Here is an 11,084-nt window from a genome sequence, read left to right on the forward strand (position 1 = left end):
CCTAGTCATGTCATACTTCCATAACACATCTTTGCTCCTGGCTCTATAGGATTGTGGTTCTTACCCTTTGTCACTCAAAGATATTGGGCTGCTTTTTTCTGTGGGTAAAAGTGGCCCAGAGTGGAAGGCCCACATCCATTGCTCTCTACAGGAGCAAATTTTCGGAGTCTGAAGGCACCTCAGTGCGCACTAACTCACCTAGCACCGCCTCCAGCTGACACAACCAATTCTTCATACCACTTGCATGACCCACATTCATCTTGCAGCTGGCCTTTTACTGTGGTGCTGTGGAGAACCCAGTGCAGCCACAATCACTGATTTTTATTTCCTGTAACCTCACCAGTGAGAGGTGGGACTCTGCACTGTGCTCTAACTGTACTATTCCTTTACAGAATCCAGTACTACACTCACATTCTTTAGGGTGTCAAATTTTCACTTGATCTTGTGAAATTTGTAGAGGAGTGTTCTATTTTTGGTATTTTCCAGGAGCCTGATCCCTTCACCAGAGAGGTGTAGTGTCCATAGTGCACAGTGAAGCATAGGCACCATCAACTTTAAAATGGGGTGTACCATGCACCACAACTTGGTGAAGACATTGCGTCTTCTCTGGCTCTCTCCCTAGAACCATAAGTGCTTCTGCCCACCACTAATGTTCCCTCTAAGGTGCATGTGTGCACAGGAAAAGTTCTACGCTCTCGCAGACGTGCAGCTCTAAGCCGCACATGTGCACAACGATTCCTGCAGGTGTGCACAACTTGCCCCCCTCCCAGTGAAAGAAGCCTGGCTAGGCCATGGCAATGCCCATCTCGCCACAGCCCAAAGTCAAGAGGAGACCAGTGGGGCCATGGCAATGCCCAACCCGCCATGGCCTGAAGGGAAAAAGAGGCCAGCAGGGCCGTGGCAGCGCCCATCCCGCCATGGCCTGATGTGCAGAGGAAGCCGTGTGTGTGTTTATGTCTGTGTGAGAGCTTGTGTGTCTGAATGTGTGTTTGTTTGTGTGAGAGCCTGTGGGTGTATGCATATGTCTGTACCAGAGCCTGTGTGTGTGAGAACCTGTATGCCAGTCTATGTGTGAGCCTGTGTGCATGTGTGTGTCTGTGTGAAATCTTGTGTGCCTGTGTTTGCGTGTCTATGTGAGATCTTGTGTGCCTGTGTGTGTATGTCTGTGGGAGAGTTTGTGGGTGTGTGTATATATGTCTGTATGACAGCATGTATGTGTGAGAGTCTGGGTGCATGTATATCTGTGTGAGAGGGTGTGTGTGTGTGTGTGTGTCTGTGTTTAGAGACTGTGGGGTAGGTTTTCAAAAAGCGCGATTTGGCGTACTTTTGTTGGCGCATCAGGCGCAAACAAAAGTATGCTGGATTTTAGAAAAGTATAAAAGAAAGTATTTTGAATAACCACAATCATGTATCCCACTTAGTTAATTATTACTTGTATAATCTTCCCTATTATTCGTATGTTATTGTTTTTGTTATTAATGTTATCTCTTCTGTTCCTATTATAATCATATGACAATTGTAAAGCCTGTTGCTAAGTTCTGTTCCCTGTAAACCGACGAGATGTTCCCAACGTTCGTCGGTATATAAAAGATATTAAATAAATAAATAAATAAATAAATTTATTTATTAAGAACATAAGAACATGCCATACTGGGTCAGACCAAGGGTCCATCAAGCCCAGCATCCTGTTTCCAACAGAGGCCAAACCAGGCCATAAGACCCTGGCAAGTACCCAAAAACTAAGTCTATTCCATGTTACCGTTGCTAGTAATAGCAGTGGCTATTTTCTAAGTCAACTCAATTAATAGCAGGTAATGGACTTCTCCTCCAAGAACTTATCCAATCCTTTTTTAAACACAGCTATACTAACTGCACTAACCACATCCTCTGGCAACAAATTCCAGAGTTTAATTGTGCGTTGAGTAAAAAAGAACTTTCTCCAATTAGTTTTAAATGTGCCCCATGCTAACTTCATGGAGTGCCCCCTAGTCTTTCTATTATCCGAAAGAGTAAATAACCGATTCACATCTACCCGTTCTAGACCTCTCATGATTTTAAACACCTCTATCATATCCCCCCTCAGTCGTCTCTTCTCCAAGCTGAAAAGTCCTAACCTCTTTAGTCTTTCCTCATAGGGGAGCTGTTCCATTCCCCTTATCATTTTGGTAGCCCTTCTCTGTACCGTCGTTTGGTCATGCACCATCACAACGGTTTACAGAGAGGCACATATATTTAATGTTCAGCTTGGGTCATACTATCTTCCAAAGTGCCAATATAGTTTCGGTTACATGTTTCAATAATACAATCTATATGAAAGGTGACATGGATCTTGTCCATATATATGATTAATAGGGTAACCATATAAGTATAGTACTTTATACTGTCTCTATTTAGCATTAGAAGTAGAGGATGAGAGAAAATAATAAAATAGGCAAATACGCATCTAGGTGACTTGGTGCTGTGTGTTGATGTTCCGTTGCCTGTTAGTTCATATTTCTTATTCTCTGTTTTCACTGTAAAAAGCTTTTTTGAAAAGCCAGGTAATGTTAGAGGGCACATTTTCTGGTGCACCACCAGCTTCAGCAGTTACCTTACGCCTCTTCATGGAAGAAGTAAAAAGCAGAAGGATGGTCACCCTGATCGTCATTCCATAAGAGGCGTGGAAGGCTGTAATTTAGATGCTTTCCCAAGAGAAGTGGATTTTTTTTTTTAAATGTTTTAAAGGGCATGGATTCATGTCTGGCCCCTAATCTAGTGTTAATTCTGTGACTCACAAGAAAGTGTTTTGAATTGGTATTCATAATCCATAGGATGTTTAACCACTGAACTTCCTTGCAGTTGCTGCAGGAAGAGCATTTTCTATGCTAAGGCCCAGATTTTAAAATAGGCTAAGGCCTATTTTAGAAAGGTCCGGCCACGCACGTATGTCCCGGAGCCAGAGACTCCATTTGCCGCTGTGCCGGGGGATCGCGTGCCCAGAGGCAGGCGTAATAAGTAAGATAAAGGTCGGGGGGGGGGGGGGTCTAGGTGGGGGCTAGGGGGCAGGAGGGTTAGGGGAAGGGGAAAGGAGGTTAGGTTAGGGGGTTGGGAAATTCCCTCCTAGGTCGCTCCAATTTCGGAGCGGCTTGGGAGGGAACAGGGGAAGGCAGCGGGCGTCGGTGCGCACAAATGTGCACCCACTTGCGCTCGCCGACCCCCAATTTTATAACATGAGCGCACCTGTGCGCGCATGTTATAAAATCGGGTGCACATGGATGCCCGCGTGCACGTTTTAAAATCTACCCCTAAGGGTGTTGCTGTGTACAGTCAAGCACACTAAGATGGCATCCAATGTTACTGTGTTAACCCATTTATTTGCTTCAGTATTTTGAACACCTTTATTTATGCTTGTAGAAAAGCTTTATTTTTGTGGCGGTGGATGTAAGTGGGTCACTAAAGTATCCCTTACCATTGACTTCAGTGTCTCCAAGGACACTGGCTGATGAGGTTGCAGGAAGTAGGAGTGTGGTGGTGTGGCTGACATTCCCCAGTGGGAGGTGTCTTTCAGAACTAAGCAGTTAACAAAACTCATGAGCCCCACTTGGCTTTGGGTTCTTCCTCAAGACATTCTCTTTTCCTATCACCTGTCCTGAGAGGGACCCAAGGTTGGGGTTCCTAGGATCAGGGGAGATTTGTCTTGGGGTCCAAGAATAGACTTCTAGATATTCCAAGGAACCAGAAAAGAGGTTTTAAAGAAGAGGGGAGGGGAGTTAGTTCCACACTCCTCATCTGTCTCAGTGTTTTGGATAAAGAGGATGGTGCCGCTTGCAGGAAGAAGATCCCACAGAGCTACTGCTTACTGGAAAGCAAACAGCTTAGGAGCTTCTGAAGTCTATTGGCAAGAGTTCTGCTTTTCTGCCAGGAAGGAATCTCTCTAGTTTGCAGTTGCTGTTTGGCAAGTGCCCAGGGAGGATCCTTACTGCTAGGGATTGCAGATTTCCCAGTGACTGTGCCTGATTTTTTTTTTGTCTGGACCTTTATTACCACATTGATGTGCACTATTCCAAAATGTACCCCTTTATGATTTTACATCTGTAATCAAATATTCAGTAACGTATATATTTTTAATAACATCTACCCTGTGCACCATGTTTTCTTACTGTAAGAAGCAGAAGACATTCACAGGAAGCCTAAGGACCTTGAAGGACCTTAAAAGACTCTTGCCCCCCCATTCAAGAAAGAACCTTAGAGCTTGGGTCAGAATTTGGCCCCAGTGCTACCCCTTGAACCCAGTTAGCTAGCGGGAGTGGGACTACAAGTATATTCCTCAATGAAGTTACTGGGTAATATATTTAAAACTAATACGAGAAGATTTTTTTTACTCAACACACAATTAAGCTCTGGAATTTGTTGCCAGAGATTGTGGTGAAAGCTATTAATGTAGCTGCATTTAAAAAAGGTTTGGACAAGTTCCTGGAGGAAAAGTCCATTAAACCTGGGGATCGTGGTGGAGTGAGAAGTGCCCGACAAGCCTACCTGCTGAACCTGCCCTGGAGAAAAGCGCCAGAGAGTGAGAATTGCTCGTGAAGGGAAACAGCTGCGACCGAGCCGGCTGACGTCATCTAAGCAGGACCGCGGGAAGTTAAAAAACCCGCGGCTGAGCGGCACGCAGCAGACGCTGGCGCGCAGTCTAAGCCACGTGCGCCAAAGGGGCACGCGCGGCTTTGACCGGCTTCGACCTTCTTCGATAAACTTTGCCTTACAAATTTTTTGGAGTTGTTAAAGTTTGGATACATGGGTAGAAAACGTAAGGCAAAGGTTTACACTTCCTCACCAACCTCAAGTAATATCGGACCCATGGATGCCCATGTCAACAGAATATTGCCACAGACGGACTGCGATCGTGTCACTTTAGAAGTGTCCTTGAGTCCGGGCAATGGCCCCTACAGTGCCTCCACAACCTCTAGGTGCTTCAATGGTGGAAGGAACTCCTTCTCTCCTACTCAGTTCGGTAAACGCGAGTAGGAGAGAAGGAGATCTTTATGAATTTGTTGTTACTGGAACACCTCAAAGAACTGTAGATGGGTCGCCACTAGGAGACACCAGTAAGAGTCTGATGAACCTTAAAGAGCCATCAGATATTACGCTGAGAGACTTGTGTAGAATGCTAGTCAGATTAGACTCTAATGTCTCACAAGTAAATGAATCCCTCACTTCTCTAGTAAATGTTAATAAAAGTTTTATTGAAGAACAAGGGAAAAGATTATTAGATTTAGAAACAACTGTAAAGTCTGTAACCGGTAACATACAGAATATTCAAAATGCTGAAAATATGCACATAGGGGTAGATTTTCAGAGCCCTGCTCGCCTAAATCCGCCCAAAACCGGGCGGATTTAGGCGAGCAGGGCCCTGCGCGCCGGGAAGCCTATTTTACATAGGCCTCCCGGCGCGCGCAGAGCCCCGGGACTCGCGTAAGTCCCGGGGTTCTCGGAGGGGGGCGTGTCGGGGGCGTGTCGGGGGGGCGGGCCCGGTCGTCGCGGCGTTCCGGGGGCGTGTCGGCAGCGTTTTGGGGGCGGGTACGGGGCGTGGCTACGGCCCGGGGGCGTGGCCGCGCCCTCCGTACCCGCCCCCAGGTCGCGGCCCGGCGCGCAGCAGGCCCGCTGGCGCGCGGGGATTTACGTCTCCCTCCGGGAGGCGTAAATCCCCGACAAAGGTAAGGGGGGGATGTAGACAGGGCCGGGCGGGTGGGTTAGGTAGGGGAAGGGAGGGGAAGGTGAGGGGAGGGCAAAGGAAAGTTCCCTCCAAGGCCGCTCCGATTTCGGAGTGGCCTTGGAGGGAACGGGGGGAGGTAGCGCGGCTCGGCGCGCGCAGGCTATACAAAATCGATAGCCTTGCGCGCGCCGATCCAGGATTTTAGTGGATACGCGCGGCTCCGCGCGTATCTACTAAAATCCAGCGTACTTTTGTTTGCGCCTGGAGCGCAAACAAAAGTAGGCTGTTCGCGCTCGTCTGAAAATCTACCCCATAGTAGACAGTTTGTCATCACACTCAGAGTTAGAAAATATGTTGCAAATTAAAAACTTACACCTGGTTAATTTTCCAATAACAAAACTACTGTCACCATATGAAATGTTTAGGAAGTTTCTGATAGAAAATCTTTCATATGAAGTAGATAAGATTCCAATTATATCTAAGAACTTTTATTTCCCTTTATAATCTAGAACTGCGCAAGGTGGAGAGCTGGAGAAAAGTCCAGGGATTTCATCCTTCCTGGAGGAATCCCTGGATATTATAAATAAAAGAACCACACTATTTGTTTCTTTTTCTCTTGAGAGAGAAAAGGACGAGGTATTTGAGAAGTTCTTTAGAAATGGCGTGGCGCGATGTTTCCCCGCTGCACGAAAAATGCCTTATTTGCATGGGACATGCCCCCTCATGCGTTACCACTGCGATATTGGAAAATGAGGCCCAAAGATTGCTCCTTTTGTGGGCAAAGAGTATACTTATTTCCTGATGTCTCTAGGCCTACACAGGCCTGAAGGCTTGAGGCCTTCATAGTCCTCCCCTATTTAATTTCCCTGCTTTTCGCCCAAGTTATACAGACCCAATTCTCTATACTTGCTTCACCCATTTTATGTTTATCCAGGTTACTTCTACCCTGTTCATTGTTTTAATCCAGGTTACTTCTACCCTGTTCACTGTAAAACAAGACTTTGTCTCTGTTATTTTTTGCTGGTTGTAATGTAAACCGAAGTGATAATTAATCTTGTTAATTGAACCTCGGTATATAAAAAAGTTATAAATAAATAAATAAATAAGACAATTCCTTGCCCTGAAAAGTAAAGCTCTAGAGATTGGGGCATCATTTTATTTGAAGTTTCCTTCAAAGTGTTATGTTAATTTTCAGGGAAATAAATTTATATTCTCAGACCCTACAAATTTGGAGACATTCCTAGTTGATAAAACTGAGACAAAGAGAGCCTAATAATAAATTTAAATAAGGCCAAAGGTAAAGAATGTAGCACTTTCTCTCTCCTTATTAAATGTTATTGAGAGATCTTCATGATTTATTGTATGATTCCCCAGTTATTTTTCTTGCCCAACATAGAAGATTATTGGATAAATTGTTTCTGAATGTTTATTGGATGTTGTATAACAAGATTTCTTAAATTTACTTTGTAATTATGGTTGGCATATAATTGAAAATCCTTAATAAAGAAATAATTGAAAAAAAAAGTCCATTAACCATTATTAAGGTAGAGTTGCAGAAATCCACTGCTTATTCCTTGGATAAGTAGCTTGGAATCTATCTACCCCTTTGGATCTGTTGTGTTCGTGCCTCTTCTCTCCCCTCGTTCCACCCTCTCTACCTTGGTGGCGACTCCCTTCGGCTCTGATGGACAGATGCAGCCGCAGCTTCTCCCTGCCTCATGGTCCTGGTATTCCCGGGCTGGCTTGACGCTACGGATCCGCCATGTTCCTGATGACGTAAGGGCGCGCGCGTGTGCGCGCTCACTCCAGACTTATACCAGCAAGGGCGCGAACCTCGGGGGGGGGGTTCCCCTTAGTGACGTCATTCATTTTCAATTTAAAAGGTCTTTGTTTGCTAACCTCAAACAAGTTAGCAAGGAACTCCTCATGGACTTGCTTCGGCAGTCCATGCTACTTGCAAACGGAACTCCAACGGGACTTGCTTTGGCAGTCCACGCTCCTTGCAACAACGATCCGAGTCAGCCAGGGGAATCCTTCTCCACTGCTAGGCCTTTTCAAACTTATCAGGAGTACCTGCTCCATGGGGGCTCCGCTCTCTCTTCTTGATTTCAGATTGCCAAGACGGAATCCAGTACTCGCTCCTCGAGGGCCTACGTCCCTGAATACTCTGAAGACTCCTCATTGCCTGAAAGAGATCGCAGACATGAACACAGTGAGTTCTGTTGTAGATAGGAATCGGTACTCGCTCCATGAGGGCCTTTATTCCTATATCTCTGAAGACTCCCTTTTGTCTAAGACGTTATCGCACGTACGAAGATCGTGAGTTATATTGGCAAGATTGCAGATAGGAACCGGTACTCGCTCCTCGAGGGCCCATGTTCCTAGGATCCTTTACAGACTCTCTTCTACTCTAGAAGCCATTTCATATACAGCTATTGTGAGTTCTTATTACAGACTGTTTATAGGAACCAGTGCTCACCTACGGCTCCTGTTCCTGAACGTACTGAAGACTCTCTGTGGCATAGAGACCATTGCAGACATCTACTATTGTGAGTGTACCATCTTGTATCCAGTATACCTTGTCTACTCACTACTTCTAGTCTCTCTCTACAGCTCAGCAACCCAGAGATTATAATTCCAATATCAGAAGGACTTCAGCCTTGCTGGACACATCGACTCACTACTGCCACCTCTGGTAGTTCAGCTTCCAGCCTAATAAAGAACTATTGTGTTTGTTTCGTATTCCAGCCTAGCCGGTGGTTCCTCTCAGGATCTCCTCCTGGGGGCGCTGTCATCTACCATCGGCCCAGGGATTCACCATTTCCCCAAGTGGTCATTCCTTACACTACTGTCACCCTGTGGGAGCCAACCACTACAGACCACTAATTCCGCTTATGGAAGTATTATAAAGATAGTTAACTCCGTAGCGGAGGCAAGATAGATTGCTATCTCAGTAGCGAAGTACAATATTACATATTGCTAGCTCCTCTCCTCGGAGGTGCATCATAGAAAGATTGCCAACTCCTCTTTCTGGGGAATTGATCCATATCAGATTGCTACCTCCTTTCCTTACAGGAGCATCCTACAACAGCTCGCTACAGATAGCTAACTCCTCCCCTCTGGAGGAGCAGATCATGACAGATTGCTAACTCCGCCCTCCTAGAGGTATAAGCGCTAACAGATTGCTAACTCCTCCTCATGGCGGAGGTAAGCGTAACAGATTGCTAACTCCCTAGCAGATTTGTTACAGGATCCTGCCAGGTACTTGTCACCTGGCTTGGCCACTGTTGGAAACAGGATACTGGACTTGATGGACCTTTGTTCTGACCCAGTATGAAAATTTCTTATGTTCTTATTGTCTGATCCTACTGATAAGTAGGGTGTTTACATTAGTCTTTATGCAAATAAGAAGTGCATACATGTAACTGTTTAAAAATATAAGGTGGTCAATATTTAAAAGCCATTTAGATGGATAACCTAACAGTTATCCATCTAAATGGCATAGCCGGCTATATTCAGCCCTTATCCGATAACTAATTACCTGGCTAGAATTTAGCCAGATAAAAAAGGGGTGTTTTGAGGGCTTTCTGGGGAGGGGCTGAGATAACCAGCTAACCTAGCTGAATATTGGGTATATCCATCTAAGGGGTCATTTATCAAAGTGCTTTATGGCTTTTTCGCAAGCAAAAAATGCCTTTAACACATGCAAAAGCAGCATAACGCATGGTGCGATGCAAATGAGAAAAAGGGGAGGATATTGCTAAGAGAGAGAGAGAGAGAGAGAGAGAGAGAGAGAGAGAGAGACAGACAGACAGAGTGCACCTAGCCATAATGCCCTATTTATATCTCTATCAGGCCGATACAGTACAGTGCGCTCCAAAGGAGTGCACTGTTAACCTGCCATTGGACACGCATTTTCCCTTACGCCTTATTCAGTAAGGGGCGGAAAATGCACTTCCAACCCGCCGAACCTAATAGCGCCCTCAACATGCATCAACATGCAAATGCATGTTGATGGCCCTATTAGGTATTCGCACGCGATTCAGAAAGTAAAATGTGCAGCCAAGCCGCACATTTTACTTTCAGAAATTAGCGCCTACCCAAAGGTAGGCGCTAATTTCTTCCGGCACCGGGAAAGTGCACAGAAAAGCAGTAAAAATTGCTTTTCTGTGCACCCTCCAACTTAATATCATGGCGATATTAAGTCAGAGGTCCCGAAGAGTAAAAAAAGTTAAAAAAAAAAATTGAAGTCGGCCGGCGGCTGTTGGGTCGAAAACCGGATGCTCAATTTTGCCGGCATCCGGTTTCTGAGCCCGTGGCTGTCGGCGGGTTTAAGAACCGACGCCGGCAAAATTGAGTGTCGGCTGTCAAACCCGCAGACAGCTGCCGCTCCTGTCAAAAAGGAGGCGCTAGGGAAGCGCTAGTGTCCCTAGTGCCTCCTTTTGCCCATTTCTACCGCCGGGCCTCATTTGAATACTGTATCGCAGCACAGGCGAGCGGGCGTTCGCCCCCCCTCCCGCGGACTTTTCTGAATCGGCCTGTATGGGAGGCCCAACTAGTAACTCGAGGTGAGGTTTAGGTATTAGATTAGGGGTTAGGGGCCACTTTGACATTCAAAGTGAGACGTACGAACAGAACAGTGCTCTCTTGTGAAGATTTGATGACCTTTGGAGCGGCCTCGGAAGGAACTTTCCTTCGCCCTCCCCCCACCTTCCCCTCCCTTCCCCTATCTAACCCACCCCCCCCGGCCCTATCTAAACCCCCCCCACCTTTGTTGGCATTTGCGCGCGTTGCCGGCAGCCCCGCTCCGTCCTCCGGTCCCGGGGGCTGGTCCGGAGGCCTCGACCATGCCCCCGGGCCGGCGTCACGCCCCCAGGCCCGCCCCCGAAATGCCGCAGCCCGCCCCCGAAACGCCGTGTCGTTTCGGGAACACCCCCAGACACGCTCCCTCCTGCCCCTTTTCGAAAGCTCCGGGACTTACGCGCGCCAGCGGCCTATGCAAAATAGGCGCGCCGGCGCGCACGGGCCTTTAAAATCCGCCCCTTTATTTATTGATTTTCACATTTCAAGTACACAAAAAAATATAGAGATTAAACTCTTTACATAAACATGAATTAGGAAACAAGTCATTCAAATTTTCAAAATACAGTCCAATCTTGTATATCTGAAAAAATTAATAAGAAACAAGAATCTTATAAGTGAAAAAATTGAGGCTAATAAGGAAACCTAGGATACAGAAGGAGATTCATCCTGGAAATTTACAAACAATAGCTTACATAGTACCAGCTGGGATTTTAATCCCTATTTTAAGCCCATAGTAGTTACTCACTTACAGGTATCACCTCATTTGATGACACTCTATTAGGCAAAGGTGTGGATGCAGTGGGCTGTT

The sequence above is a fragment of the Rhinatrema bivittatum genome, chromosome 8 (genome assembly GCF_901001135.1).
Source record: "Rhinatrema bivittatum chromosome 8, aRhiBiv1.1, whole genome shotgun sequence".
Lineage (NCBI taxonomy): Eukaryota > Metazoa > Chordata > Amphibia > Gymnophiona > Rhinatrematidae > Rhinatrema > Rhinatrema bivittatum.